Raw genomic sequence first — 27,768 nt, forward strand, 5'->3', positions numbered from 1 at the left:
ATCTTATACACAACAAGTCAACTTTCCTACATTGAAATTCGACTTAGAAAGTTGGTCCCGAAGTTTTGTTAGAATTGCATTGGATTTGCTTCGCAGCACAGCGGCTATACGAGACAGTTTCAATGGTTCAAGGGGAATCCGAACCACTGCTCGGATTTTTATCTAAAACAAGTACCTTCACTGGAGATTGAACCTACGACCACATATAATAATCACTTGGCCACGAGAAAGCTGTCAGGAGAGGTTTCACACATATGACAGTTATATACAATATTTTTTAGTTTGACGTCCAACGTTTATGCTCTAAGGGTAAAGAAGAGGTGATGGGGAATGAAGTGGTAAGAAAGTAAGAACTCCGAGAAAACCCACGTACATGGTGTTTGTCCACCACAAAGACCACGCGGAACGAGCTGGATTAGAAACAGTAACCCAAATCACTGGACGTTGGCGCTTTGCCAGTCAACCCCACTTCGTCCGCCTATGATAATCATATTTATGACTAGGCTATATATATACTCAGGGTGTTAATGAACTATACCGACAAACTTTAAGAGGTGATTCCTCACATCAAAATAAGAGAAAAAGTTCATATGGACCTATGGCGGAAAATACATAGTTTCAGAGCTAGGGCTGTCCAAAATAGCGAAAAAGGAAAATTTCATGAGGCTCTATTTCGAATTCGAGAGACTGTGGATGGTGGTCCTTATCAGCGTAAAGGAAGTCACGCATACGCAATCCAAAACTGCATATTTCACTAGGGTGTACAGATTATTCCCTGCAGGGTGAAATTCCCCGACGTGCCATCAACCGAATTTTGAGATATGCTCTGACTTTATGATTGGTCCGAAGTAGGCAAACGATAAGCCTTGATTGCAGCGAACAAGGAATCCTTTGGCGCGATGTCGGAAGTGTTAAGAATCGTCAGCAGCACGGTCTCTCGTACTTGGAAAAACTCATGGTGCGATGTTTTCTGTCATGCTTATAAGTGAAGAAAACGTGAAATATACCGTGACGAAGTACATATCATCACACGTTATTCCGAACACAAAGAAACATGGAATTGTGTGTTCCTAACACTTTCGCCTTTCCTCTGAAGCATTGGATGATTGGATGTTTATTGTTGTCAAGGTTTACCTCATGCCTAGTTTGGACCTTTCTTGAAATCAGGGTATATCTGAAAACTCTATTGAAAACATATCTGAGAATTACACCCTGTAGGGAATGCCCTCTACACCTATTGACAATTGATGAAATATACACTTTTGGATAGTGTATGCGTGGCTTCCTTTACACTGATAAGAACCACCATCCACAGTTTCTGGAATTCGAAATAGGGCCTATTGAAATCTAGCTTTTTCGCAGTTTTGGACAGCCCTAGCTCTGAAACTATGTACTTTTCGCCATAGGTCCATATGAAGTTTTTCTCTTATTTTGATGTGAGGAATCACCTCTTACAGTTTGTCGGTATAGTTCATTAACATCCTGTATATGACAAACTGTTAAGTATTGTATCATAACACATTATATTGAAGGAATCACAAAAATTGAAATTTAAAAATAGAAATTAATGCACTAAGGAGGTAGATCGAAGAGATAGAAATCGCATATATATATATATATATATATATATATATATATATATATATATATATATATATATATATATATATATATATATATATATATATATCTGTTAATTTCACTTTATGAATATTCAATTATGTTCAATTACCTATTCCATGATATTGAATATACGCGAATATGTTTCATCATTATGTTTCTTTCGTGTGAGTATTACACTCTGACATTTACAATCTGTCAAGATGGGTCTAATTAATTAATATAGAGAAATTAGTATGGAATGCAATGAAGAACGTAACAAATGATGTAACATTAATGGAATTTCCATTAAAACTTCTGATAACTTTGTTTTAGGGATATGCACTGAATGTAATCTGATCTTTTTGTTAGTTTCAAATATATGTGCAAGAGTATAAATTAAATTACCAAGGGTATTATTTGAGGTGTAAAAGAGGTGGGATTGTTCTAGTGTTTGTTTGACGTTTATTTTAATGATTCATTTTAGTTGAATTACATTTCTGATTTTCAATAGTGTTACGTCATATGTTGCGTCGGAATCAAACTATTTTATCTGTGCGAGCACTGTTTGAAAAAAAAAAAAACTTTCATCCTGCAACGCATGCAACGAGATTGTCGTTTTTGCTATGTGGCTCGACCCATGAGAACTTGATCTTATTCATGTTGGAGCGTCTCGGAGCGAAATGCCAAGAGGTGAAAACGCGCATCCTATGACGTAAACTGACGTCATAGACAATTCCTTTCCCTCAGCTCTTTTCCATCTGCCCGGAATCATTCCCGGTTGCTCTCTTTTGCTTCCCTCCAAATCCCATTCCAGTTTCCGCAGTGTTACCAGTTCGATCCCTCTCTGTGCTTGTAAGTTTCCGGGTGAAGATGAAGGTCGTATAACGGGGCAATGAAACACGAGGTGGCCTACGTATTTATAGCCGTCTGTTGTTATTTGCGATTAAATATATGCATAGACAATTGCTCCATATAATAATAAGGTACAACCGAAGTTTGTAACACGTGCGTAAACATCTCATACTAAAATTAAAGTATCATGTTTTGTCTCTAATAGAAATTTTCTTCCAATTGTTTACAAAAATAAATTTCCCCGAGTTGATAACAGTCACAGAATATTGAAGTACCTACATATTCTTGTTTCTTCGTAAAGCATATCTTTAAACACAGGGCGAATTGACGAACTATTGGACATTAAGCATGGACTGCATATTTTCAAGGTTCCACATTAATGTGTTATAAACTTCACTAGGAATCGAACCGATACAAGTAACGCGAGTATAGAAATTCAGCTTTAAATACATAAGTAAGCTCATGGTACTTTTATCAAAGCTCTGCTTGTTAATATAGTGGCTAGCGCTTACTCGTTTATTGTACTTGGTCCCGTGTACGATTCCTGGTGCAAGATTACTAAAATTTGATCGCGTTACGGTGGTTAGGTTTCACCTTAAACTGTAATTCTATGTCTCATAGTTTCAATTCTTGAAAGAAATACTAAATTAAACAAAGAAACAAAATGCTATATTTTATTTAAAAAGATCGACTTTGCTCAAACTATATTTATATATCGAATAAATGTAGTGGTTTGCTACATTTATTTGCTTTAAAGTTATGTGTAGTTTTAAAATTTGTTGGTATTTGCTTTTTCCTTTTCCTTTTTTTTTTTTTTTTTTTTTTAGATTTCCGAATTATGCTGTATGTCGGGAGTCTTAAAACGACTATCTCCGTCCGTCTGTTTGTCTGTGTGTCGACAGATATCAGAGAAAAAACGGAACGGAAAAAGCAGTTTATTGCAATCGGTTCAGCGTCCCAAGAAAACATACCAATACAATCATCAATACACCAATACTCTACCAAAACTGAAAGTGGTTCAAGTTTACTAGTACTTCCGGTTTCAATACTTATTTTCCATAGAGCGTAAACTGAAATAGATATTGAGAATTATTTTGCAATCGATTCAGCGTCCCAAGAGTATGTTCCATCTTTTCAAACCCTCTTTCTAAACCGGAAGTGGTAGAAATTATCAATTTCCTGTTTCATTACTTATCACTATAAAACAGAAACAGTGAGGGATATCGAGTAATGGCTTTTTGATATGAATTCAGCGTCCGAGGAACAAATTCTATCTTTGATTTTATATGAAAGGTATATTTGAATTTTTCCCTTAGACTTTTTATTTGAATCGAAATGAAATTATAAAATCCAGCACACCGTGTTCAAAAATTAATTTCAATCGATGTAACCGTTATTCTTTGTGAAAAATTTAAATTTGCTTTCCCCCCCTCTTTAAAATGCGCATCTCAATCAAAGTAATATGATAAAAATTAAGTTTGAGGCAGGTGTTTCTATGTTCCTAAATTAATTTCAAATGATTCAGCAGTATGGGTCTGTATAAGAAATAAACACTTTTACTTTTGTATTGAATACGCTGAATATGTGTTTCTTGATTGTAACACTTTTTAGAAAATACAATTGGTTTTACTCATCAATGTTTCCCATATTAAAATTAACTTCCCTGGTGCCTTTATCTTTCAAGTATTGCTAACTCCTGAAGTATAGCTATACTTGTAATCTAGAATTGTCGTATTAACCTACATTGCGGAGCTTGGTTAATCTTAAAATATATATTGCATTATTCAAGACCGGAAATCGTGATAAAATAAAAACAAAAATTGGCAAAATTAATTTTAAAATTGTCAGTTATATTGCAAAAATGAATATTGGTATATGAATATTTTTATGCCAATAATTTACCAAAAGATCACATTAAATGCATAATCTGCGTTAAGGGTTATAAATAGCACTAATAACTACTAGGACATTGAAAATATTAACAACCAGAGTGTATCAAAGCAAAGAAAGAAAAAGAGTATTACGAGGCATATAAATATTAGTTTCATAAGCATGAAATTGCAGAGAACAGTATACGATAATGAATAGCGACCAAAAACTACGTTCAAAAACAACTAACTCAGTTCATATTAAGTAATTAAATTCTTGTTTACCACTTGATAAAACAGTCATGCCATACAACACATATATCACCTTCGACTTCACAATATCATAAAGATTTTGTTTAGGTTGTCCACACACAAGTTATCTTCTTTACCTTTTAAGATCCGTTCTGAGGCCTGAAAACGATTCTTCAACATCTACCGATATGACAGGATCTTATTTGAAACATGTCACAACTTCGAAATTTATAGCAACTACTCATTAACCCTACTTTTCGTATATTTTGGTTGTTCAACAATGTTATAGTCCTTCAAGTGAGCTACATTCAACGATAACGGCAAGTAATGTCACTTGTATTGTAGAAAGGTGAACAAAACTTAAGAGGCCCCACCACTGCGAAATTAAAATACCGCTAATGTTACAGTAATTATTTGATATCTTCAAATAGGTAAAAGATAATCGAAAAGTGGAACCAGACCTCGCTAGATAATATTATTTTACATGAGATACCGTTATCACAACTAACTTATCTCTTTCGATTTCCAGCCGTTTAGATAGTCGGCATTTATTTTCGCGTTTGTAAATTCCTTCAGACGGAAAGCTACTAGGTGACTCGTGATAACGATACCTCGTGCAAAATAATATTGTCTAGGGCGCTCTTGATCCACATTTCGATTGTCTTTTATCTGTTTGAAGATATCACATAATTACTATAAAATTAGCGGTATTTTAATTTCGCAGTGATTAGATCTCTTAAGAAGCAGCAATATGGTCAACGGTCAGAATAAATGGCATTATTTATTCACTATTTCTTGCAAAAATGGCAAGATATGGCATTTTGCCACAACTGTCGATCTGTATAGATTGTTATTGTATATAGCAAAATATTTAAGACATACATCTGTATATTGAGCCATGGTCAGTGGCCCTGTCCTGTAATTCAGCTAGTGTGGTGGGAAATGACCTATACATGAGAGTTGATCGTGCACGATTATCTGTGCACCCATCAACTACACCCAGTCGTTAATAGAAGGTCCCATTCTTCAGAACCACAGTGGTGCATAAAGATGAAAAACTGAAAACCGAAACCCCTATGTTCAGCAAATTCTGACCTATGTAGGTGATAAATGTTATTGAACTTTCAAATGATATCTATTTATACGTGTAAGGTAATGTTGCTTAGGAGACAACAGTTGAGCCTATTCTGTTTGAAAGTTATGTCTCGTCTGGGAAAGTGTGTGTGTGCTTCTGTTGGTCAACACTATACGAATGATATATATATTTAATTTCGCTTTTGCGTGTGGCAATCCTAAAGTCTAAGCATCACTCATAAAGAGTCTTGACACAAAAATAGGAATCACTGACACATACCTTTAAGGTAACGCGTCCTTAGCTAAAGTAACGTACAGTAAAACATTGTGTTATTTTAATCGTAAAATTCCCCTTGTTGATGCATCTCTGTAGACAGGACAGCATTTTCGCTTATATGGTTCAATTAATAAACATATAGCTATCTTAAATGGTGCATAATTTCTCAACTGGGACTCGCATATAATGTAATAATTCAGAATGCTATGAAAAAAAAAAGTATTGCCATTTGCTCCGAGAGAGTGCGTCAAATAGAGAAATGAAAATAATGTAATATTTAGACGACTCCAGCGACTGTAGATGCTAAAAAGGAAACGAAAGATTATTTTTTTTAAAGAAGCGTATAACTCTTATTTCTCCCTTTGCCCCGCTCGGTTGATTTAGTTTACGTCAGATTTTCCAGGTGCTTGTTGTATTTGCGTTGCCGTGGAGATCCAACTCCCGAGATGCGAGAGAAACAGAATGCAGCGTTGTCAGATGGATCTCCTAGTTACGGAAAAAGAAGAAGGAAAAAAAAAAAGATTGGAATGAGAAGAAAAGTAAATGCTTTTGGTGACTTCCACTTCTGATAGAGGTTAACTAGAATCTTGTTTGTAAACAGATTACAAGTGGTCTTCAGTAAATAATAGGATGTCAAACACATATTCCCAGACCACGTCATCGGCAAACCAATTCTTTGTACGTGTTACATCCCTAGTAGTGTTGCGCACGAAAACAAGAAGTTTTGTATATATTTTAAAAATACACTGCTCGTCTCGTCGAGACGAGACCAGAAACATGACAATTCTCGTCTCATTTTCGAAATGAGAAATTTCACGAGTCTCGTGGGAAACACTATTTATACGAGGGCCGTTCGGAAAGTACCCTCCTATTGGTTAGAAAAGAAACACCAAAGTAAATAAGAATTTATTTTATACATTTGAAAACTACTTCTTTGCTCTATGTTTCGACATAATTACCATAAACATTCAACCGCTTCTCATATCTCTGCACTAGCTTAGAAATTCCACAAGCATAAAAATCTCCCGCCTGTGCGTGAAGCGAGCCTGTGACTGCATCTTCCAGCCTGTCACTACGTCATAGAACACAGCCCTGGAAATTTGTGGAAATTCATTTGAAACCTCTGAGATTGTGAAACGTCGATTTTCACGAACTATCAATTTTCTGAACGAATTCATCAGTGACTACTGATGGCCTACCACTCCTATCTTCGTCACGAATGTTTGTTGGTCCACTTTTAAATGAACGAACCCATTCACGAATATCTCCTTTACTCATCATACTTCGTCCATGTACGGCAGAAAGTTCCCGATAAATAGCTGCTGCCGAATATTGTTTTGTCATTAGAAAACGTATAACAGCTCGCACCTCACACTAGGCGGTTTTCTATTGCGGCACACATTTTGAGACGCTACGAAAGTGTAACTAGTGATCAGAAAACCTTCACTCTACCACGACTGGATGAAGACTGATTTACTGCGCCCGTCTGAGCAAAGATGGTAGTGCTGCCCCCACTAGTTCACGCAAAGTGACCCATCGTAGGTTACTTTACGAGCGCGCCCCGTATTTGTAAGAGATTAGATGTTTAGCACTGTCTTTGCGTATTATTTATCTCCGTTGTTACAATAAGTTATAATTAGTTCCGTGCTCTGAACGACCTTTATGACATTGTTCGTTTCGGTATGAGCATCAATAAGGAACCTGAGCCACAGGTATTCTTTTAATTAAGGATAAGTATTCAATAGTTGTTTCTATCTATTATTAATTGCAAAGTTCTAATAAGACAAATAAATTTAGTAAACGAGACGGGACGAGAAAACTTTTTCGAGACGAGACGGGAAAGAATCCTTCGAGAATAGAGACGAGAGGAGACTTTTAGAAAATTTACGAGAGAAACGAGACATCTTTATTCGTCTCACGTCTTGTCTCGTTCGAAATACTATATCCTAGTCTAGTTTGTCAAACTGTGTGATCTGTTGGCCGCAAGTGATTCTTAATGTCCTTGTGCTCCTGTTAAATTGAACGTTAATCCTAGAAAAGACAAAAAGAAAAAGAAAAAAGAAAAGAACTAGAATAAATAAAGTATATGCTATACGTTGCCATATGCTATAGGTTAGAATTCCAAACATATATAGATTATATAAATAATGTATTGTTTAATTTAATTAGGTAAAGATAATACAACTTCTAATCTAATATATAGTAAGTTTTGGTGATTCTAGACAGTCGCTGAATGCGGACATCCTAAGCTTACGATAATACTATTCTTCGCATGTGTAATGTGGAGACTTGTTGTGATGTCTATTTGAAGCACCGTACCTTCCTACAGTTCAAAGCTGAGTAGGAAGTGCAAAGAGTGTTTTACCAGAATTACCAGAAAAAGTTATAAAAATATCTTAGGATCTACCAACACAACTAAATCACAAAATGCTAATCATAAGATGCTCAGAAATTCTACATTACTGAATGGCTTCATCTGGTGTATTCCCATTTGATCCGCAACAAGTTCGGGAACATGAATTTCTTTTGTCGACTAAACACAATCCGCCAGTAACTGGAAACAATTCCTCTTCTGTATCATCAGGATCATCTTCAAACACGTCTCAGTCGCCTTCAGAGTCTTCAGTTAAACAGTTCTATCTTTTCCTGCTGTTGCTTCTTCCAAACCCACATCCCGAAGGCCAGGTGTTGCTAAAAGATCAAGTGTCACGAATTGCAGTTTGTTTCAAACTGTCTCCTAGAACACAATCGAAGGTATGGATGAAAACAACTGTGGACTTTGTGGGAAGAATTATTATGCACCATCATGAAGCAAATACGGTTCCTGGGTGTCCTATGCTAGTCTCAGTGCACACATGCTATACATTTTACTAATAATCTAGTTGTTACTAGCAAAAAATAGTAGTACAATGTGGTTCTAATGGAAACAAATGTGATTACTATGTTTAATGATTAAACACTATAGTGGTAGTTATTCTACTGTGCATTTATCTTACAGTTTCAACAATAATTAGTATATAAATTGCTATGTTAGTAATTTGTATGTATTTGTATTTATATTCTGTACTTATCAAATTAGAATATTAGTGTAGAAAGATAGTAAGCTAAAATATACCTATCATGTATATATCTTCCTTCAAAGTTCAGTGTCCGGAATCGCCAACCTACTGTCCGGATTCACCCTTCCAAATTTGCAAATCAAAGATGTTGTCAACTTTCAGAAAATTGTTTATTATTATTATTATTATTATTTCTTGACGTACCATTCTAGGAAAACTGTTTCAGTTGTACATGTATACCAACATATCATTAAATAATTTGACGAAATATTTTATATTTTCTTTTAGCGGAATAGTAGTAAGAGAAAGAAACGTCAGAACTGTCCGGATTCACCCAAACTTACCCTATATAAAAATGAAAGTGACTATGTTTGTGATATCGTACTGCTTGAATCACCCGATCAATCTCGATCAAATTTTCAACATAGATGAGGTTTGGGCCTGGGATGATTTTGTCATTTCACTTTGACGGTGTAACTTAGGAGAGGGGGAGGGGGAAGATATTTTAAAATGATCGAAAATGACCGATATTAGTATAGAATCCATAGTTTTTCGGGGTCATTGAGATGAACAGTGACATTTCCGTTGCCGTTTAAGTGCACATTCAGCCGTTTATGTCCAAAATGAAACGTATTCTCTCTGTGCGAAGAACGAGTATTCTCCTTGCAGCTTATAGTATATTATTCTTATAAAATATTCTTGGTAGCCTTTAATTATTGAAAATTAAAAACTAATATTTATTTTGTTCCATTAATACAAATACAAAATTAAGGAATTATTTTAATTAATATTATTTCAAAGCGTCGTACAAGTATAGCCTACTGGTAGGCTTACATACTCGTTGATAAACTTTCTTTGGAAGGAAAACAAGTTCAGATGTCAGTTGAATATTATCAATAATAAAAGTGGACCTCACTGGAAACAAACAAACAAACAAAAAATAGAAATGCTGGTCTCGACCAAGGCTGTATAGGGTAGCTGCATCAACTTAATTTACATTTACTTTCTTTGAGAACAGGTTATAGCAATGCTACACGAAGTATAATAAAGTATAGCACAAGGAATAGAGTTGGTATTAAAGTAAATCATTTATTTTGGTCGTTATTTTAATAATCAATTATTATCATCAATTTACACATGATGTAAATTAACAACAATTTTATGGTAGACTAATATATTTGTCAGTTTTCCTATTTAACTATACTGAGACATTTCACAGTATACAGGGTGATAACATCAGCAGAACATGAGAATATCCGAAGACAAACAGTTGATAATTAATGAAAATAAGAATTCTCAAATTATACCGAATAAAATCAAGAGAGTTTCATAGATAAATAATAAGACATTGTTTAATTGGATGGATATGGTTAAACAGTTAATAATTACATTATATGGCCGTGTGAATATATTGAACAGTTAACAATTATGTTGTATAACTAGTTGGATATAGTCAAACAGTTAATAATACATTGTATAATGCAGTAAATATAGTTGAAAAGTTAATAATTACATTGTATAACCGTTTAGATATAGTTGATCGGTTAATAATTACATTGCATGACCAGGTGGATATAGTTGAACAGTTAGTGATTACATTGTATAATCTTCGGATATAGTTGAACAATTAATAATTACGTTGTTTAACTGGGTGGATATAGTTGAAGTTAATAATTCGATTTTTTAACCGAATGTATATAATTGAAGAGTTGATAATTACATTGGATAACAGTGTGAGTATAGTTAATAGTAACAATTGCATTGTGTTACCTGGTGGATATAGTTGAATTGTTGAGACGTTGGATAGCAAACTGGCGTAATTCAGTTTTCAGACATTTTGACATATTGAGACTTTTATTAGAATCGATATAGAAAAATCGGACAAAATCGGTTCTTTGTACTGCCATCTTTTGGCCTATGGTCTGGTCTTTTAACTTTCGCATACGCAACTTTGCTGTCCAACAGGTTATGTTTCAAGTTCACGGAAATGACTTAATCTCATTTAAAAAAAAAAAATGAGTTACGCCACTCTCAGTTAACGCCTCAGTTAACAATACATCTTATAACTAGGTGGATATAGTTGAGCAAATACGAATACATTGTATAACCGGATATACGTAGATGAACGATTAGTACATTTGCTTCATACTAGGGAAGTTCTGTGTTTGAATGTTACAGTCAATCGTTGTTACTGGAATTCGTTCATGGTTTTCCTTCAGTCCTTTCTTGGGTATTTCAAACAAATATAGTTTCTCACCCTTTCCAGTTCCCATCAATTCTTTCCGCTTTCTGTTGTTAGTATTTCCAGAATAAAGCAACTTCATTTCCGCACGTAGAATTTTCTGAAATAATAATTAGATCCACAGATATTCATGATTGTTTAAAAATATACATTGACTTTTATAGATACAAACAAAAGTGTAAGTTATTAGGTCGATTTTAATGTGCGTATTATATATAAACGATATTAAGGTATAACGAGTATGACTCACAGGAACAGCTAGTAGTAAATTAGTTCCATATATGTATATATATATATATATATTGCAGTTTTCGAATTCTTTGCATTCCAGATCCCTAAATCTTCTCAAATTATACTCCTATTTCAGTTGTGATTTATTTGCTTAACTTCACATATTCTTAAAATGTCTTCAAGGTATGTATGTTCAGAATCCAAAGAAATTTTATCTCATTTTTGAAAGAGTTTATTTTGAACCAAAGATTTTGCTTACAAAACTCGTGAAACAGTCCAGGCTAGGGCGAGGAGTTCCTGAAGCCCAGAATTATTTGTCCAGTGGGATGGAAGAGGACTTTGACCGGTCAATACTTTAACAGCACCAGTTTTGACAACAAGCCAAAATTATTCAAACTAAGTATTTCTTCTGTGCCAAGATTTGAGCTAACTCGTAAGGCATGCTGAAGTTACTGACTTACAAGTGCAAAATTTTGCTCAACAACGTGCGCGCAATAGTATATTCTAACATGAGCGCAATAGTTTTTTTTATATATTGTATACTATAATAATAATTTTAAATGAAATGCTAAATAGTGTAGCATGCAGTGTTCAAAGTAGGCCAAGAAAAGTATGGAAACGGTTCTTATCGGGGTGCGAAATCATAACAGTTGAAACAGGAGGAGATAGAAGAGTTTTCTTTTTTAAACATCTTCGCACTTTAATAATTCGACATTGATAGTTCGCATATTTGACTATCCATAAATATTAAAGTTTGTAAGATTAGGGTACCACTAACCACTAGTTCATCCATTAATTATGTACGAAATATATATTAATTACGTGTGAATTACTGTATTAATTTGCAAACTTCTGACAGTAGTGTCACTTTATTCACTCCCAGCGACCTATTAGTGGGGGAAATAGAATTTCCTTCCAGAAACACTAAGTGGAGTAGAGAAATTTCTCCCCCCAGCCCCCCTGAACTTCACACCTTTTTCTTTTCTTTCTGTTTATAGTAGGGTATAATTATGTACAATTGAAAAGAAAAAGTAGTACACAAATGGTAATAGTATGTCATTTATTTATATTGCACTATTTTATTCCGTTCATCTCCAGGAGGGAACCACCTTCTAAAAACTATTTCTCTTTGGATCTGCTCATGATTACCTATTTTAGCAGTACACACACACACACACACACACATATATATATATATATATATATTTATTTAACTTTATGATAAAGGTAGTTCTACAACTAACCGTCTTATTTATCAATAATAGCGTATCAATAATAAAACAGAAATTGCATAAACATTTTGAAGCATGTACAGATATTCTCTTGTGACGGGAACGAAATGTTCTTTTCAATATCTAAAGTAGTAGACAAAGTAGTAGACGTAATTTTTATGTAATTGTAATGTAGTCAGATAGGTTAATTCCGAAAGCAACATACGTCAATGCTCATAAATCTCGTAATAATAATAATAATAATAATAATAATAATAATAATAATAATAATAATAATAATAATAAATTGGTGCATGTCCAAGTTTGATAGAAGACAAAATGTACATCAACCTTATTGTTGATCTCTGTCTTAAATTTAGTTGCAAAATTGTAAATAGCAGCATAATTGTAGATATATGAAAGAGAAGCTTCAATTTCAGTCAAATTTAAGTAGTATATGCGTATTTATATTAGCTCAGTATGTCGATTGTTGCATGCCTCATATTTATGGAGAATTGCTTCTCTTAAAACCTAATAATGTTGTAGAATTTCTAGTGTTAATATCGGTTGCCTCTTATTCCTTTGTAGCCGTTGAAATAAATAAATAAATAAAAGATTCAAAATAAAGATATATATGTGTTAAAATGTGAGTGCATAAAAAATAATGTGTTTTGTTGAAAATAGAGCAACATTCTTTAGTAAGGTGTGAAGATTTTTTGTGAATAACTCAACTGCCTGTTCAGGTGAATCGAGCTGTAACTAATAGAAAGTGAGCTGAATCGATTGCCATGTCTGTCCGCTTCATTTGCCATCTTTTACTCTCATGGATAAAGACAAATTTTGAATTTTAGATACTTGAGATGGACACAAATCTAAGACAAAACGAAAGCGTTTTTTTTTTTTTAAATAGTTAAAAATGTTGGTGTTACTCTTATTTTGCTGGTATTTTTCTAAGAAAAGTTTTTCATTTGTTTACTTCTTATTCACCACACATAGACTATCGAGAACTCAAACATAAAGTAGGCTGCAGCCCAATTTGTTCTACACACTCGCACTGAGAATCGAACCTCGAGTATAGGTACAGAAATCACTTCTGTAGCCACCTGTAGACTGTTCAATATTCCTACAAAAGAAAAAAATATGATCTACATTTCATTAAAGGAGCAGTTCGACTTAGAAATGCATTTTTTACAAATCGTTTCCATTTGTAGAGTTGAAAATTCTGAAAGGAATGGTGTTTGTTTGATCGCGATACGTTCAGTCGTTAGCGAGTAACAGAGGAAAAAAGATTTTGTGATGACATCATACGTGGTCAAGCAGCGAGAGCAGGCTTCCATACACAGTGTCAAGCATTTCGTTTGTGAGAGGTGCGGTGGGACGTTCTAAAGTGCGATTTCCTTTCCCAGAACTGATTTCAAAGACTTAGAAATGTCATCTACAGGTTGAAAATGATAATATCTGATGGTGGACTGCACAAAAGTTTTTATAATATTTTAAAACGTAGTTTTTCCTACAGAGCATAAGTTCAGGGTTTCACAAAAGGAACTAGAGTTTCGAAACCAATACCATGTAAATAGATGGCGGACGAAATTGCTACAACACTTAAGTACATTTTTTAAATAATTTTTAGGATTCCCAAACATAAGTATGTTCATTTTCCCGTTTTGTTGCAATTCTTAACGCTAACCCTATAATTTTGCGCTTGAAGGTACGTACAGGAGCGCGACATGTCAGGAAAAAATGAAATAACATCTGTAAAGTTTGCTAGAATACGAAAAACACTTTACCGGTTAAATTTCTTTTATTCGCATCGCTCTCCGAGGAACAACTCTCATCACCCGTTTCATCATCATTGTCACTTGATACAGATAAATTAAACGACGAATCAATGTCCTGAGGAACACTGTCATCGTCACTGATTCCTTCTACAAGCCGGTATATTTCACTCCCCAATTCACATTGTATAGGTTATTTCTAAAGCAGTATCTTCAGAATCATGAGTGGCACCGTCGCTATTGCCCTCTAATGCCTCGTCTTGACTACAACCGTCAATTGCGTCTTGTACGATATTTTTACGTTGGTAACTGGACATAGATCGGCATTTGTTCAATGGCTCGAATTCTAAACCTTTCAATAATATACTTGGAACAACATTCTTTCTCAATTTGCGCGTAAAATAATTCTCCTGGCATTAGCCAGAGACGGATCTAGACGGTAAAAACTGGGGGAGGGGGCAGTCAGAACCCAGACTATGATATGTATATCATGTTTACTATAAACTTTCAAAAATATCTAAATAATAGCTTAAACTATTTTTGTCACTCAAAAAACTGGGGGCCCTAGCCTAGATCCGCCACTGGCATTAGCTTTTCTTTCAGTAAACCTGACTGCTCGAAGTCGGACTCTTCAAGATGTTTGGAACACGAGTGTATTTATTTGGCAGTTTTTTTTCTATTGATTTTTTGAGCCAAAATTTGTATCGAATTGGCGATTTCTCACGACTTGAAAACGTAAAAAAAGGTACTTTATGTCCTCAGCTTTAATCGCACGAGAATTACAACCGAAAATACAGCACGTGTTAGGCATTTCTACTTCACTTCGCAGACACAGCACGCGCAGTGCTAACACGTGTTCTCTACTTCACAAAAGTGTGCCTTTCAGAAAAAATGTTCTGGTGGGAGGGCACACTTAATATTCGGAGAGGCACATTATTTTTACACAGTACTATTGTATTTATTGTATTATAGACGTATAAATTTGGTCTCTTCCGAGGGGCACTCTCAGAGCTCCGGAAGACAGTGCTCCCCTAAAAATATGTCCGGAAGAAACACTACTTCGCACAACACTACGTAATTATTGCTCTCTCTCTACTCTTTTTATACTAATGCTGTAGGAAAAACAACAACAATTTCTCAAGAATTCAAAACAAAGCAAGACTGCTAAAGAACCCAAAACATAAGCTATTAAATCCACTGCACTATTAAAGGTTTATCAGCTGCGGTTTATCAGCTGCGGTTTATCAGCTGCGTGAGTGGTTGCTGACTAACGTTGAGTTCCTCGCGTAGCCCACGCGTGACGTCCGCATTTACGATTCATCAAAAACAAATGCCTATAGAAGCTGAAGGAGACGGCCTATGAAGATATAAAAAAATACGGGTCTCTTATTTTTTGTTACTCTTTCTATTGCACCAAACTTGTTTTTAACTCGAACTGCTCCTTTAAGAATGAGCCTTTTTCTATCTTACTAAAATAGAAGTACACTTTACTCTTTTAAATGACTTTCTTATCCCGTAATCTAGCTTCAAGTAAGTAAAACTCAAATGTGAGTAAATACGAGTACATACTTGCTCGAAATTGAGTAATATGCCCTTTCGTAGCTACCATATGTTTCACTCCATATGATCTCGGGTTCAATTCCCGGCGAATTTGTTCGTTTCAGATACAAGCCCAAGTAGTGTTTTAAACCCCACTCTAAAGTGAAAGACCCGTCCCAAATATCCGCTGTATTAAAAAGAACATTAAAATCCTATCAACGGAAATTCAACATTTCCTTTATATTTCAATATCGTCTTTTAAATTTAAACTATTTTAGAAAAATTGAACCATTTGAAAGGCCTTTACGTGTGCTCATATTAGAGTGAAAATTTATGTTATTCATATTAAGGAGTCATTTTCGTTTATGAATAAATTTCTTTTAAAAAAAAAATCGTATATTGGTTACAAGTTTCATGTTTAAAAAATTGTGTAGTTCTCTTTTAATTTGTATAAGCTATATGTATTCTTTCCTTACTGTGAGTGAAAAAGTTCAATTGCGAGCTTCCCGTACATTTCAAAAACTAATCAATGTTAAAATATATTTCGGACATTTTTTAGAAACGACATTTTGGTCATTATCTAATATGACCTAACATGTCCAAAAATGTCCTGAAGTGTTCTATCCGTGAACAATAAATGTCTAGAATGAAGCTTAATAGTGGTTAATAAAAACTTTTGATGTGTCCAATGAGTATACGGGCAGAATCGACTTAAAAATGTGTAAAATGTTCTAATATTGTTTCAGGAATAAATGTTGTATTGATTGAAAAGGCACGTGACCTTATGATTACATTATAGAGCCGCCTATACGATCTAGTATTTCAATAATTTAAGATATGGCTACAAAAAGCATATGTACTAATGGCAACGTTTGTCAGTATATTGTGTAACATTTTTGATTGACGAAAGCCAAGGGAAGGGTAAACACTTTAAGTTTACAAGCCTTTAGTGGCATATACATTTTACTTTTCTCTTAAATCTCGACTATCTGTAGCCAGTGGTGAATCCAGGTCGGGGCTGGGGAGAAGGTTTAGGCCCCCTAGTTTTTGAATGACAAAAATAATTTAAGCTATTATTTATATATTTTAGAAAGTTTATAGTACTCATGATATACATATCATAGTCTGAATTCAGGCTGATCCCAGTTTTTACCGCCACTGTCTATCGCTGATTTTTTTAAACAATATCTCATTATTCAACTAAGTACCGATATATGTTTTTTTTTCACTGTTGCAAATTTTGTTGTTTCCGTTTTTAAGTGTTTATGTAATAGATTTATAATATGGATAACATAATATTCTATGTTGAAGCTATTGCTTGTTTTGACGTACAAATCATATAGCTGGCAACAGTTTCTAGCAGACATCCAATGATTGTTCATTAAATACTTCTTTCCTGTTCCTCAGACAACAGTTCCAACATTCTATTCAAATGCAACAGGAAAGGTTTAATTATCAACGCTCAAATATATAATGTAATCTCATTTGCTATTTAATGATCCAATTATTGCATATTAGAGAGAGCAGACATATTTGTAAATAGTGCCCATTAACGTAATCTAATGTAGCCATAGTAGAATTATGTTGCTAGGGACTTATTACACTGTAATATTACTTGACTCAAATACTGAAAATGATATTAGAAGAAGAAATTTTATTTACGCTGATTTTAATTATCTGAAAATTTCTCGGAAAAAAGATATTTCCAATTCGTGTATTTTTTTTCCATCAAAATATCATTTCTGGATCACAACAGGAGATTTAGAAACAAAGGTTAAAATTAACCTTGTGAATAATCACAAAAATAACATTAACACACAGCAATACAGTACTGACATTTGGATTTGACAATAGGCAAAATTGGCAAGTGACTTGTTTTGTTTTGTTGGTTTAGTATAACTAGAATAGGAGGTGACCCTCAGCTTAACATGAGATCCCAAACATAACACCCTGACCTGAAATTTGATCGGCTGTTTTGTGCGTGAAGAAGAACAGATTTGTTTATATGGGAGTTTAACGCCCCTTTCCAGTACCGAAACGTGGGTACTGTATCATTGTAGGACCTAAAACACGTGTACTCTTACCGAGAATCGAGCTCGAGTATCCCACACCGGAAGAACAATAATCATGTAGCCAAGAAGGAGCTCGATTTTTAAAAAAATCGTGAAATATGACTGAAGAAAGAGAAAATAGAAAAGCATCTAAAATGCACTTAAATAATTTCTGTAGAACAAAAGAGATAGATTGAAACAAAGTAGAGACTTTCATTCAGTATTGTGTTAGGAAAAGTTGGAAATATAATAATGATAGATAAGAAGTGAACCGAGTAAGAGGAAGCAGGGCTGGACACAACTAGAATAGATGCTTCGACTAGAATATACGTATATATCGCGGGTCTATGATTTTAAAAAATGTTTAGTAGCCGAAATGCCCATTCTTCGCACGGGGAGAATGGATTTACGGAAGGTATTTCAATCCTTTCCCCCCCTTAGGATACGCATGGGAGATAAATTAGGAAATGAACTGCATCAGGAGTGTTAGTATTCATCTCAGTGATTCCCCAAACTATGGATTGGATACTAACATCGATTGTTTACGGTGGTTTTTATATGTCACTCCCGTCACCTCCTTCTTACCCCTTGCCGAAAATGTGCTAAAGACTTAAGTTAGGCCAGGGCCCACTGATGGATTCAAAAATCATCAAAATCGGTGGAGCGAACTAGAAAGAGTTAAAATGTCAAACATCGTTTCATTTCTTTTTGTGTAGAGACCTTCAGATCTATTTCTGAAAAATGGCACAATAGTTCAATATTAGTACAGCTGAATTAACGTGTCAGCCGTCTACATAGAACTATTAAGTATTTTTTTAATAGACCCGATGGGATATACAGGGTGGCCAGAAAGTCTCTTTATACTTGCACTTATTTCAAGTGGAGCTGCATTGTGCTCCTTGCAATTTCAAGTTCTGCAGAACACATTCTGGTCGATTTGCAACGTGAACGCATCACTGACGCACTAACTTCTGCACACGTTTCCTTTCGGGTTGATGGAGGTCTAGAATGAAATACCTCCAAGGCGAGATGCTTTTTTCTCCCATGTGATCAAAGTCTGCCGACTTGTTGGTTCTTTACGGAACCGTTCACGAAACCTATCCGTCACTTGCGGCATATTCTCATTGTTGTGCTTATGTTCATTGACCCACACATTTACCACTATGCGCTCCTCCAAAGTGAAGTCACTAGTATCTGCCATTGTTGTTCACCAAACATGAAAAGACGAGACAGTAAACTTTTCAACGCACAGACCTTATTCTCCTCCCTCTGCGGACAGTTACGCGGCAGTCATGTGGCAATTCACGTAAGGAACAATGCTGCCATATCAGTGGTCCGGATGGGAGGTTCAAATCTTAAATATCTTAACATCTTACATTATTGCACGCATTTAATTCGGCTTTAAAGGGACTTTCTGGCCACTCTGTATATAATGAAAAGTATTAATGGTTCATACTAAATGGTAGCTCTTAATTCATACTAGCTTTATCCACCTGCTCCCTCTTAAGCATGATATTGTTAAGAAAAATTAACATTTAAAATATTTGGTAGTTCTGTTGTTAACAGTTGTGCCGTAAAAACAAGCAATGTCTCTCTCGAAAGACAAGGTTAAAAATAATCTCAAACAACAACACAACATAGCGTACTTCACTCAAATGCAAGCCCATTAGTCTCACTTACGAAATAACAATGCTATTGAATATATATTGAAAATTTTTGCTACTAGCTTTCAGATAGAAATTGTTTGGAAATGTAACGTCATGTTAGTATAAACAACAGATTTCCGAGAAAGGTTGTTCTGTGTCAACACTAGCAATGGAATTCATAAAAGAGAAATGTTGAAATAGGCCTGAAGAACATTGAAGTAGCATTAATAACCTCATGAAAGCAATATACGTAGTTCTCAAGCAAATTCTCATGCGTAGTTATCGAGAAAAATGATTTTTATAAACCTAAAAATTGACGATATACGATAACCATACCACATATTACGAGGGAACTGGTACTGAAGTACGTACGTGGAAACATATAAGTAAGTAGTCAAGTCTATTTGTAAACTTTTCCCTTTATTGAGCTGTACCCATTTGATATAGAAACCAAATGGTAATCAAAGGATGAAGACTAATATATTGTTGATTGACTCTTAGCTTGAAGCAAACTCTTAACCCGTTCGGGTATGAAATGAATGAGTTCCTTGATCTTGGCCTGGGGGACTTTTGCCCATTCTTTACACACACTGGAGAAGTTCACCACAGGTAGCGGGTTTTTGGAGACGCTGTCTGATGGCACAATCTAGAATAGCCCAGACATGTTCAATTGAGTTGATATCCCGGGACTGACTTGATTCTTTGTTGTTTTTGGTTTCAGTTCAATTTTGTGTTTGACAGGTGTAGGTGTTTTAGACGTTTTGCAAGAGGCACTATTTTCCTTTAATAGAGTTGTTGTTTATAGAACCTAGAGGAAAATATTTGTAGCGGACCCCTCTACAAAATGTCAGTGTATCCAGCGCTATTGAGAGTGCCACTATATTCAAGCAACTCTGAACATCCAGAGCACCAATTATGGCTCCAGACTATTGTTGAAAATCCTGACAGTTAGCTGTAAGCAGTCCGAGTGGAATTTTTGAAGAGGTTATCTCCAGATCCATTTGTATCCGCTTGATGAAAATTGGGAATATGTGGGGTCACCAGAGAAAATTACCTCGTACCAAAAGTTAACATCGTACAGTACTATGTTTGTTGTCTACTGATTCTGCTTCGCAACAACGGCTAAGCAATGGTTTAGATCCTGCAGGTCTCCCACGATAGTTCGGTTGATGCGGAGTAATCCAGCTAACTTTCACGTCTTCTGCCACATCTCTAACCTTCCCCTGGGGATTTTGTTCTACACATCTTTTGGTAGCCCTCTACTGTCGTGTTGCACCTGGTCGGCCAGAATGTAGACTCACACTTTCCTTTGATTTTTTTTAATTGGATAATAACCTGATTGATGGTGGAGAATGGAATCTAAAGATTTCAGGAAATTTAACTTTGATTTGCCCCAAGTCACATTGTCTCACCAACCGATCACATTCAAAGTCACTCAACTCTTTGGGTTCCTTTGGGTCGTGACATCCTTGTTTCTCTTGTGGAATCTTCACACTGTCTACACCTGAAATAACAAACAAATTACGACTATTAGTGACCTTCAGATAATTATATTTCATTATATTACAATGTGTCTATTTACTTATGGTATGCCTCTGTACATTCATTAAACTTTTCATTATGCCATTAACCATACTATACAGTATGTAATGTAGTTAATGGGATACAGCCCAAAATCACGATTAACTCTTAAACTTAGTTTCATTTGCTTAACTTGACTCTCATTTGTTTAACTGTAATATTATCCAAATATGAAACATATATCAATCGATGGACGATGCTTCAAGGTAAATTCTCGTGCTAGACTTTCGAGAAAATAGAGGACTTTTTTTTATAGCGCTAAAAAGTATGTCGTTTGATGCCAATAGTTTTTTTTTTTTTTTTTTTTTTTTTTTGTCATTCTGCTGGAACAGACTCTATTTATTTCTTTATTGTATATACGTATAAGAAAAATATCCTCTTAACTATTAGATTGTATATATTATTGTTTGTCTTCTAACGGTGACACCCCGTAATTATTTAGATATAGCGTTTGAAATCTTGCTGTGAAGTCTCAGACTGTTCAAATACAACGATTAGAACTCCTAGGCTATATTCTAGATGTTTTCTAAGGTAATGAAAATTGCGGCTTTTTTCTTTACCCTAATTGCAATGTAATATCGGAAACACTAAAAGAGTCTTCTAGAGTATTCGGTTCGTACCATCAACTACGTATGAAGACCATATGGAAGAATAACGTTTTGGTCGAAATATGAGTTATAGACATCAGTGTATGCATATATCTTGAGGAATAGAATCTCATATCCTAATATTATAAACAAATGGTGCATATGTTACTTGCAGTCAATAGTTTTTTTTTTTCTGCTATATACTAAGTAGGCTGTGATTTTAGTTTAAAAATTCAATTTCTTAGAATGAAGAAAAGTTGACGTTTCGTCTGTCTTCCCTGTGGTCTCCATATGTTCTCTTCCTGCATGCTATGAGTAAGTAACACATTAAGTAAAGGCCTCAAACCGGTACGCATAACAGAAAGTTAATTTTACCTACTGGAAAATGAAAAAAAAAAAAAAAAGTGCTCATAGATGCACACTTTGCTTAATAAAAGGTATTTTAATTTGAATGGAACCAATTTATAGGAAACAGCCAGTCCACTCTATTGACTACATTCTGACCTTGAGTGCGTAAATCAACTGTAAAGGGGCCAGGGTGGCTCAATGGTAGAAAGTTCACCTCTTGTGAATGGGGTCCTTCGTTCGATCCCACCTCGCGCCAAGTGAGCTTTGTGGTGGACAGACACCGTGTGCTCAGGTTTTCTCGGAGTTCTTCCTTTTCTTCATTCCACCATTTCATTCATTCTCATAATCACCGTCTCTTTTAGCCTAGGCGCGTATACGTGGGACGTAAAACTTAAAGATTTCGTTTCATTTTCTTTTCATCAACTGTAAAGTTATGTACAGTTGAACTTGATTGTAGCCACATCCGTTTCTGCAATACCTCTTGTACTGCATCAAATATTCATAAAATGAGTGATTTTATACTATGCTTAATACAAGATTCACAAGTGCAGCAAATGCACAAGTGCAAATTAAATATAGGCTTGATCGAGTGGTCAATATTCAATCATTCCCAACCTTCGATGGCTAATACTGATATTGCATATCTCGCTTACACTGGCACTATTTTTTTTTGGGGGGGGAGGAGAGGTCTTTATGTTGTTGTTATAACGGAATTCAATTGTAGTTTGTGAAGTTTTTACTCAGGTAAACATGAGTCAATTAATTTCTTTAGGTGTGCAGCCTATATGTTAGGAATGTCGCATGTAAATCACGTGAAGGAATTTGGTTTGTATGTAGTAATATTTTCTCAATTAAAATTGAAACCCAGAACTTGTAGTAGATTTCTACTATTTCCAGTTTTACTAAAGAGATTATAGTGGAGATGGGATATATTCTTTGTATGCTTAATTGATGGTAGAAAATCACTTGTCTCTATCTGTTACCGTTTTAAGTCTATAACGATCAACGTTACAACCGGAAATTGTGGACTTTTCCACTATTTCCGATGGGTGAATCACCTTTATCAACGAACTCAATTTCTAACGTCTCACTCCCTACATCCTGGCCAAAATTGATGGTTATCCATCAAGTAGTTCCTGAGATTTTTTTGTCACCTGAATGGATAGACACATTCACACGGAGAGATGGGGTAAATGGGTATATAAGGGAGTTTTGGTACACCGAACTCCTTAGAAACTATATGTATAAGAAAGCATAATTGTTTAATTAGAGGGGATTGTGGTAATAATTGATTGTTTCCGGAGAAAAAAGTTGTGGTCTTTTCACAGTAGTTGCGTCATTGAATAAGATAGTTTTTCTTCCATATTCACACTTCTTTCTCACGAAACCGATCGATAATAAGTTAATCTGATTACATACATTGGTGCCGATCCTAAGGCTTGCATGCCCCAAAGATTACTTCCATACCTCCTCTCAAAATTTGGACATTTTTGCTTTGATATCTGATAGCGAATCACATATTAACTTTTAAGCGTGGCATTTTGTTAAGCTCGGTGTATTTTATATATGTCTTCTCTTTGAGTTACATTTTAGTTATTGTAGGTAATAAAGTTAATCATAGTTTTTGACTATATCTCATTAGCCATGTTAGGTACCGTTTTCTGCTTAGTACCATAACGAAGAGCTTCACACGAGGGTATATTTCAGGATTCGTCTCATCTTAATTGGTGATATGGTTTTCGTTCAGCGTCAATTTTTGGGTTTATAAAATAAAATTTGTTTCTCTTAATTTTCTGGAAGAATACGCATGATCTTTTCCACTGACCAATATCATGTTGTTCTACTCACTGAGATATATAGATTGATATGTATCTGATCTTTGGAGATTTTTTTTTTCTTTTTCGTTAAACTCTAATAATATTGTAGAACTTAGTTTCGTATGAAATTTGCTGACACTTACAGTTTCTCGGAACGTCAGCAAATTGGATATGAAACTAAATAGAGGGGGATGGAACACCAAAAAATATTTCAGTGGATTCAACTGTAAAATTAAGCAGTTTATATAAACATAGACAGGGTCAATGTGACCAAAAAAAAAAAGCATTTTATCCGTAGTTTTTCATGTCTACTGCGATAGGCTCTACGAAATCGGAATCCTTTCGCATACTAATGACTGAAATGCTAATGTGTATCAAGCGAAAAATATTCGGTGAACATATTCAAAACTTTTTTGACACAGATATCAGAGATATGGACATTAACAAAACCATTCACCGTCTACAAACTACAAAGTGAATTATGGAAATGTGTATGCTAAGAATAAATGAAAAATAATTTATGATCAGATTTAAAGGTTTCTCCTTTCGTAGATTAAACAAAAAGATCACGATCCTATCTTTACTACAGTATTATACCATAGGCCGATGCACAATACAACCATTGAAAGTTGATACATTTGTCGGACTGGCTGGAATTAAGTTTAGCGACCCATTCATCAGGGAGGCTGAATGAGTTGATTTTGAGTTTAGCATTCCTTTCAACAGCGAGGCTATGACAAGTGCACCTATAGCTTAACGTGGAATTCGAACCACATGAGCTTCCTGCCGGGAATCGAACCTGGCTCGCCCACACCAAAGGCACTTGCGCTACCCACATAACCATGAGGTAGCTCGACATTTGTTGGAGTCCACCGGAAACAATAATGTCCGAAATAGTGGCAGAAGTAAGTTATATTTAATTCATCAATTGACACAGCTTCCTGATAATCCTTTAGAACAAAATTCAACGTCTTAACAGCAAATGGAGATGAAATCTCCATCTCACGCATAAAACTCATATCCACACCGAAAATAGCCACAGCATTTCATCAGCTACCAAAATTGCATTTAGTCCACGCAGTTTTATTCGTATAAGTGTTGTAAGAAGCTCTACAGAAGCCACACCAAATTGCAGAAAGAATTAACATTTAAAAAAACAACACATAATCATAACCTTTCGCATGCTACTGCCATGATGCCAATTCCTGCTCCATGTGCTGATGGATGAAGAACTATTTTCAACTTCCACAACAAATACTTCTTTCAGCAAAAATCAAAATTGCGAAAGATGGAGACCCATGTATTTAGTATTTTTCTGAATGAGTACATGTTATTATTATTATTATTATTATTATTATTATTATTATTAATATTATTATTATTATTATTATTAGTATTATTATTATTAGCGTTTGCTGAAACAAATACAAAGCAAGCTGATAGTTCCAATAGATTTTTAAAAAATGAGACCTGCTCATTAACCTGCTCATGTCCATTCTAGATGTGCTACACTTGGGCAACGTTTATACACATGATTAAACTTCAGGGATAGATCTTCTTATATAGATATTTGGTAACAATATCACAACATTTATGTGTACTATATCTAAAACATCAGAAGACGTTATACCATTCAGCGATAATTTTATTTTTGGAGAATAACCATGTTATAGAATGGATACATACGGTAGTTTTAACAGTATGATCCTCCACTGAGAAAAGAGCTGAGTGATTAAAGCAATATGAAATGATGCATGTTCGTGCTACGAGATTATGCATGACGACCAACACGTATAGTTCCGTGTTCTATACATCCTGAAACATACACAAATGTGTTATGAGTTGGAAGATTAGAAAAAAATGAGGAATATGTGATGTATATTATACTCATCAGAAATTATAATAATAGTTATCAAACTTTTATTTTTGACAAACTTTATATAAATAATTACTAGTAATATGTATGTCATTGTTAGTACAAAACAGACAACAATAGATACAATTTTCTAGTTAACAGTGTATTTCTTTTTACATATATAATCTATCTATATAAATAAATATAAATTGAAGTGACTATGTTTGTGACTTAGTAACTCTTGAACCATGAGACCGATCTCGATCAAATTTTCAACATAGATGAGATTCAAACCTGGGATAGGTTTTTACTATTTCCGTTTGACGGTGCAGCTGAGGGCAGGGGGAGGGAGAGATATATAAAAATGATTGAAAATGACCGATATTAGCGTCAAATCCATAGTTTTTCGGAATCGCTGAGATAAACAGTGACACTTCCGATGCCGTTTAAATCCAAATTCAGCCCCGCAACTTGGGGCTGACTAACGGAATTTCACTATTTTTTCTTACTTTAACCCAGCGAAGCGAGTAATTGACGCTAGCACATAAATTAATAAACAATGTATACTAGCAAAATAAAAACTAATTAGTTAGTATTTGCAAAGAATGACATTTTTAGCGCCATAAAGAAGTTGTTCTTCATTTTCTGCAAAACTAAGTATAAGTATTTTACCTTGAAGCGTCTCATTTTGTTCAGCTCCATGTGACCTATCAATTGATATCTGTCCCATATTTTGGGCAATATTTCAGTTAAACAGAAATTAAAATTTAAGAGGTAGAATAATTTTGGGCTGTATTTCATTAACCATACAATGTATTGTCGTACTGTTAATGTCAAAATGAATAGCTTAATCAAGGTATGTTTCAGTATCTGTTTCGTCGTAATATGGGTGCCTGGTTCCCGTACAGCATCATTTTAAGTTTTTCGAAAAAAAAAGTATTTTTCTCCATTTTCTGGAAAACTACGCATGAATTTTCATACTCATTTTCTTCAGCTTAATGAGATCTATTGATTGGTATGTCTCTGAGCATTTTTTTGTCATAATATTAAAGAACTTGCATTTGCAATGTATGCTATCTTCAAACAGTTCGAAATTGTGATATCTCCAAGTTGAAATTTACGCTGCCTACGTCGTCTTAATACAATCTCCTGCCCCTCCCTTTACGAGGTGTATTAGAGGACACAGAGAGACAACAGTGTGAGCTACCTTAGCTACCATGTATACACACAACATAGTGCGAGGAAAAGGAATTTTTGGCAAGTTCCTTTCTTTCTTTCTTTTTTTCTTTCTTCTGGTATTAATCCAATCAGCATAAATGTTGGAAAGCGTCTCGGCGCTTGCGGTAAATTCTAATGAGTGCTGTTAGCCAGATTGGCAGCGTTCCCGTAACTTTCGCTTAGAAAAAAAAAAAAAAAAGGAAAAAATCTATTTTCTGTATTTGGTTAGTTCATATATAGCTTCACTCTCAAGTGCAATGTAGCCTTGATTCTACAGAAAGAGTTCTTCTCTCCTTGTAATAATGAACTAGTAACTGAAAAGTGGTGTGAATGATATAACTTCCTGTTATATTTTTATAATAAGGTACGATGAATTTTTCAAGCTACGATGAAATTTGTAAGATGGTCTGTATATTGGCGTAATACTAAATTCATATAACAAACATAAGCGCCGAAGCGAAGAAAACATGAAAAAAAAGGGAGGGTCACTTTTAGTACAGTTTTATAACGTAATAATTTCCCTTAATTTCTTCAAATATAAGTACTCCCAATATTTCGTGGAAAGAGTAAAAACAGGTAGGCAAAATGTTTTGTAGAAATAAGAACACGAAAATGAATTGAAACATTCGAAGGGAGGGACACAGTTCTCTCAACGACAATGTTAGGGGCTTCTATGGGTTTGA

General features: G+C 34.8%; 1 protein-coding gene across 5 annotated transcripts in view; it reads left to right on the plus strand.

Annotated features, from left to right (window-relative positions):
* The window catches only part of LOC145691975 (uncharacterized protein ZK1073.1), a 463,195-nt gene that overhangs the window by 295,438 nt on the left and 139,989 nt on the right, over window positions 1-27,768 (plus strand). The window lies entirely within an intron of this gene.

Source organism: Thermobia domestica, chromosome 1, assembly GCF_964235325.1.
Source record: "Thermobia domestica chromosome 1, izTheDome1.hap1.1, whole genome shotgun sequence".
In the NCBI taxonomy this organism is placed as follows: domain Eukaryota; kingdom Metazoa; phylum Arthropoda; class Insecta; order Zygentoma; family Lepismatidae; genus Thermobia; species Thermobia domestica.